Source organism: Symphodus melops, assembly GCF_947650265.1.
Source record: "Symphodus melops genome assembly, chromosome: 15".
In the NCBI taxonomy this organism is placed as follows: domain Eukaryota; kingdom Metazoa; phylum Chordata; class Actinopteri; order Labriformes; family Labridae; genus Symphodus; species Symphodus melops.
The window spans coordinates 1,423,678-1,429,982 of record NC_136705.1 but is presented as its reverse complement, the minus strand read 5'-3'; the positions used below and the strand labels follow the sequence as shown (position 1 = coordinate 1,429,982).

Sequence of the window (6,305 nt, the reverse complement as noted above, 5' to 3'; positions counted from 1 at the left end):
ATTTCAATGATCACACATTCTATATCGGTTGAGGTTGATATTCTTCTGAATGGTATTCCATCTTTTACAAATGTTGCACAACCCCCTCCCTGATTTCCATCTCGATCAAACCTAACAGACTCATATCCAGGTAAAATGAAATCAAGGTGAGGCCTAAGCCAGGTTTCTTGAATGCAAACAACATCAGGTCTCATTTCAGATTCTGTTACAAACCTTTTAAATTCTTGTCCATTTGCAATCAAGCTCCGAGCGTTCCATTGTAAAATGAGGAACACCATCACTAGATTAAGTGATATTCTGAGAACCCTCCTCATTTGCACCCCTCAACATACGATGTATGTCTTCAGCTTTTAAATCTTTGATATCTAGAAACTCCTCTGCAGCTTCTACTACTGTCTTAATTCGATCACTCTTTCTTTCTTGTCGTGTTGCAACATTAATTACTTTACATATAAAAGCTACAAAACTTTCCTTCTCCACTATCAAGGTGTTCTCCTTAACGTTGCACTTATGATTGCATTGCTGCTGTACTGTAGTCAATCTTCCAGGGGGAGTAGATTCTGTACCTGCCCGCTGGGGACCTGCATTCCTCAAATTTCCATCTGTGTTTGTATGAAACTCATTTAGACTATTTTGTCTGTTTTCATGAATACTTACACTTCTTAATGCCTCAGCATATGTCACCTTATTCAGAGTTTTGTACCTCTGTACTTCTTTAGCTTGAGTTTGGACCACATCCAGCATATGCAGCACTATGCTCACCTCCACAGTTACAGCATTTTAACTTAGCATCCTTTTTACATTTACCATAATCATGTTCTTCTCCACATTTTGCACATCTCTGTTTCCATTTGCATTGTTGAGCTATGTGCCCTATTCTCTGGCATTTGAAACACCTTAGAGGTGGAGGAATATATTCCCTCACTTTATAGTTGAACCATCCTATTTTGACTTCCAAAGGCATTGTCTTTTCAAAAACAAGCAGCACAGACAAACTATCATTCTTGACACCACCTTTATTTGTTTTGAGTCTTTGAGCTTCGAGTACTTTACTGCCTTGCAACTCTTTCTTCACTTCTTCATTTGTCATCTCTAGAGGTTGATATCACTCCTCTTGTTTTCTCAACCATTCCTGGTGAATGTACTTTAATCTGACTTCCATCAAGATGATTCATTTTCATGATCTTCTCTTGTTGTTTCTTGTTCACTGCTGATATGAGAATTCTTCTGTTACCCAACAGTTTAGCATACTTGATCTTCCCTATTTCTTTCTCAATTGCTTTCGTCACCTTGACTGGATGAAAATGTCCTTTATCATTACTGAATGTAATGATAACTTTCAAATCCTCCTGCTTGTCACTTTGGGGTTTATTGTTCCCATTAGTTCTAGCTTTCAGTTTTTTTTAAACTTGAGTTGATGAGCCTTCTTCTCCACTACTTGATACAGACCATGATTTTTTCCTTGCAGCTTTCCGTTGACTAATCTCCATTTCTGAAGAGCGCTACGCAGGATCCGCGGCTGTCAATCATCGCTGTGTATGACTTAAAATCCCGTTTTTTAACCTCAAATAACTTATTTAAAACAAACTTCACAGAAAAATGAGCACTTGAACACCATGTAGGGTGATAATATCTAATGATCACAGCAGACTTTAGGTCTGGAAAAAAATTATGTGACGAGTATTTTAACTTAACAGTTTGACCCACATCCCGTCTGTTATCATTGAGGAGGCCTATACTGCAGCCAGTCAGTAGGGGGAGCTCTAAAAATAAAAGCTTCACTCCACAGGGGACTTTGTCCCGTCCATTATTTTTTACAGTCTATGGTTCATATCAACACCTGAAGTTCTCAGGGATTAATACGTTTTTTGTGTATAACGTAAAATTACTGTTTGCTTTTATTTGTATGTATCATTATAAAACAGTTTTGTAAACTCTCCTTCCATCAGCTCAAAATCAAATGTGACATGTGAGAATATATTTCTTTTTCCACCTCTGTTGTGTACTAATGTAAATAAATCAAACTAATAGTAACTGACATTACAGAGAGACAACGGACTTCTGCACCATCAGTACTTTTATTTTGATGCTCGTATATTCTCCTTCTAACATAACGTACTAAATTACTGAAGTGTCTTCTTTGAGCCACTTTCACTTCAGTATGTTTTTGAATGCTGGACTTTAACCCGAAGTCATTATTTCTTCTTCTACATATAAGGCCTTGAACACACAATAGTATGAGAAAGATTTGATGTTTTTATTCCCCTTCTAATAGACACTAATGCCTGTGGACCTCATGGTGAAACGATCACAAAAAGTGAAACCGTGCCAAGCATCATGGACCTTCAAGCTGCAGCCTGCCTGAGTGCAGCGGGTGTGTATTCTTCAAAGAAAGAGATCTGTGTGATATATGAGACAGAGATAAGTGCTTCTCAGCCTGCAGCCCTACCACTCATCTTCCTATGTTATCATTTCACAGACACAGGTAGAAGGAGGCAAGAAGAAACAGAGAGCAGGTAACGTAGTGCAGGTGAAAGGAAGGTAGGAGGGAACAGGAAGGAGGTAACAGGCTAACAAGGAATTAGAAGCAGGTGGTAACAGAGCGCCCTCTGTAGGGCGGGCAGTACATTACAAAGAGCAGGTAACAAGTGTCAGGAAAATAATAACAGGTAACAGAGAGCAGCTGACAGGACACAGGTGACCTTGAACAGGTAACAGAGAGCAGCTGACAGGACACAGGTGACCTTGAACAGGTAACAGAGAGCAGCTGACAGGACACAGGTGACCTTGAACAGGTAACAGAGAGCAGCTGACAGGACACAGGTGACCTTGAACAGGTAACAGAGAGCAGCTGACAGGACACAGGTGACCTTGAACAGGTAACAGAGAGCAGCTGACAGGACACAGGTGACCTTGAACAGGTAACAGAGAGAAGCTGACAGGACACAGGTGACCTTGAACAGGTAACAGAGAGCAGCTGACAGGACACAGGTGACCTTGAACAGGTAACAGAGAGCAGCTGACAGGACACAGGTGACCTTGAACAGGTAACAGAGAGCAGCTGACAGGACACAGGTGACTTTGAACAGGTAACAGAGAGCAGGTTGTTCCTCCAGAACGAACGTGCTCGTGAACACTCCCTTCAGCTGCAGAATCGTTTTTTATTTTTATATTTTTTTCAGTTTCATAGTTGATAAAAAATGCAGAAGTCTCGTTTCTATAGCAACAGTCAGGTACTGATGTGCAGTGACAATCAAAAATATCCAACAGGAACTCACACCTGATGGCGTGATTAAATACTCGTGATTTCTGTTACTTATGACTTTTAGTGATTAACCACGACTCCTCATTGTGCTGCATGATGAAGATGAAGATGATGTGTGTTTTATCACAGGTGACGGTGTTTGGTGGCGGTCGCACGGAGTCGTCAGTGCAGAAGAGTGGTGTGTGTGTGTGTGTGTGTGTGTGTGTGTGTGTGTGTGTGTGTGTTAAAGTGACCATGAACCAGCAGGAGTTCAGACTCTCAGCAGGAGACAGTTTACTCATCCATGAACACCAACAGTGAGTCACGTAGCCACGCCATGCAGGGCGCTGTGTCTGACTAATATCATTTTCATATTGATCCTTAATTGAACAGGAAGCCGATGAGTACAGGCGAGAACTGGAGTGAGCAGTGTGCATTAAAAATAACAATAGCTAACAATAGTCCAGTGACAGTCAGCTCCCAGAGCCGCCCTCCACGAGCTCAAGGCAGAGTCCTGGTCAGAAGCCTGTCTATGCTGGGTTAGGCTGTATGCCCCACTGCCCTCTACTCCCAGTTCTCCCAGTGATGACAGATAAATCTGGGATAGCCCCATGTTTGGCTAAATGTCAGCTAATGTTGTCATCAAGACCAAAACATACCTGAAACCAGAGAGCTCAGAGACCGGGACAAACCCGAGACATTTAGGCAAGAAGACCAAGTATCAGTGAAAAATCGTCATCTTGGGTATAGGGGGCGCGTGACTCACCGAGACCGTTACACCGGGAAGGTTACGGCCGTAACGGGGTGAAAAAAAAAATCAAACCACAAATGACTTGCAGTTCTATGTTGTTTTAGAAAGGGACTTTTTGCTTCTGTCACAGTAATGGTGTGGAAAAATAGCAGATCAGTGGTGGTCTGAAATCATTTTGATTCAAAGACCGAGACCTTCTGAAAGTGGTTTCGAGATTTCAAGTAATACAACACTAAAGTCAGCTGAGGCAAATCAAATCAAAGCAATTCCATTTATAGAGCTAATTTTAAAAAAACAACCAGAGACAAAATTAGCACATTACGCTAAGAGTAAAATCAGATTTAAAAAAAATACTCCCTTCAGGACCAGAGGAAGTGAAGGAGTGGAATGGTAGGCAGCTGTAAGGACACTGAAATGCACAGGGGAACATGTAATACTTTAGAGCTTCAGGGCAGCTGCAGAAAATGCACGACTTTTCCCTTTAGCCTCGAGCGAGGATGTATCAGCCGGTCTCTGGATGAAGACATAAAAATGCTGATTTGGCAGGAATGAGCTGCAGTCTGACCTCACCTGCAGATATCTAACTGTTGTTGTGTTTGTGCAGGTACGAGTGGACGAGGGAGGAGGGGACTGTGGCTCTGTTTGTGGTCCAGGACCCAGAGAGGAAGAGACCCTGAACGCCACACACACCATGTGTGATATACATAGTGTTAAGACTGGAGAGCACATGAACTGTATACAAGTACCAATTCAAGCTGTTTCTTTTTTTTTAAACGCATACATGTGAATAAATCATCAGGCAACTGAATTGGTTTAGAGACCGATGCAAAGCTGGCTAAACACTGAAGCTTCAGTGTCCACCACATGGTGACCTGTGTGAGCGTCCACTCTGATTACTCGGACTTGTGACTTCCAAACCAATGACTTTGTCTCACCTCTGAGTATCAAGAAACATAGCATGTCAGTTATTATGTTCGCTCATGTTAAAAAAATATCATAAAAAGATAAATCGTGCTAGATAAGTGACTTACTTGGCAAACCTTAGACTGCTTATGTGTCCGCTTGATGGATAAAGACTTTGACCAACCAATGACACATAAATCACTTTTATTTTTTTTTACCTAAAAAACTGCAAAGATCCTTTAGATTCCACATGTCGGTTAGAAGAGTTCACTGCAGATAAACTATTTTTTCCAGCTCAAAAAAGATGAAAAAACTGAACAGAAAAGCTCCATACTTTACAGAACCGAGCATAGCGCGTCACAGATAAAAACAAAATACAACAGAACAAACAAACAAAAACAAAACAAGGGATCGATGGACACACAGACATAGGGCCTTCCTGGATCTCAGAAGTTTCAAAGAATCAACATGGAGGTGCAGCTCCTTCAAAAAAAATGGGGCAGTTTTCGAGAATTTCAATTTGTGTAGAAAGTATTTGGCAAGTAGAAGCAAGTTATTTCTGTTCAATTCTAATTTCTTGTCCTCCATTATGAAACCGAGTTTCACACTGTTGTATGTCAGGGGAGGCACATTCAGGTTATTATGGGATATCCAACTTGTGAAGTTCTTCCAAAATAAATCTGAGACTTTGCAAGAAAACATTAAGTGCTCAAGTGTTTCTACTTCTGTTTTACAAAATGCACATTCATTACTGTCCAGACATGATGAACACATGGGGTCATCTGCATCTTCTTCTTTGAGGTTTATTGGCAACAACAAATTGGTGCATTTCCGCCACCTCCTGGTGTGGAGTGTGGGTTGGAATATCTGATGTGTACCACTTTTCTTTTATTGCTGTGTGGTGTTTCAAACACAACTCTCTATTCTTGTTCTTTATTTCTAATAATGTGAGATCTACTGCGGCATCAGACAGTAGCCAAGGTTTTAGAAGAGGACAGCACATCAAACATAACGTTAAGGTTACCTACTCTACACTTTTTAAACCTTGTTTATTGTTAATTTTTTTTAACTGCTGAAATGTTTCATAAAGCACTCTGTAAGCGGGTCAGTAAATATACAAAACACAATCAAAGACATTGCAAACAAGAATGTTTATTTTATGTTAGAACAGTGTTTTTTATGAACAAAGCAAAACAACTTCAAAACTGAAATGCAGAGTGTCTCAGCTCTCCATTTTGTGTAAATCATTTAGCACAAACTCAACAACTAAATGGTTTCTCTCCTGAGTGAACTGCAGAGTGTCGCCTCAGATGTCCATTTCGTGCAAATCTTTTACCACAAATTGAACAGCTAAATGGTCCTGAGTGAACTGCAGAGTGTTGCCTCAGATGTCCATTTAGTGCAAAT

At 40.7% G+C, this 6,305-nt stretch overlaps 1 long non-coding RNA gene across 1 annotated transcript; it reads left to right on the top strand.

The window, feature by feature from the left end:
- The first annotated feature begins 3,493 nt into the window (after positions 1-3,493).
- On the top strand, positions 3,494-5,017 carry LOC306836352. Its single transcript, XR_013780765.1, has 2 exons — positions 3,494-3,561; positions 4,600-5,017. It is a non-coding gene; the product is annotated as an uncharacterized lncRNA (long non-coding RNA).
- Positions 5,018-6,305: the final 1,288 nt, after the last annotated feature.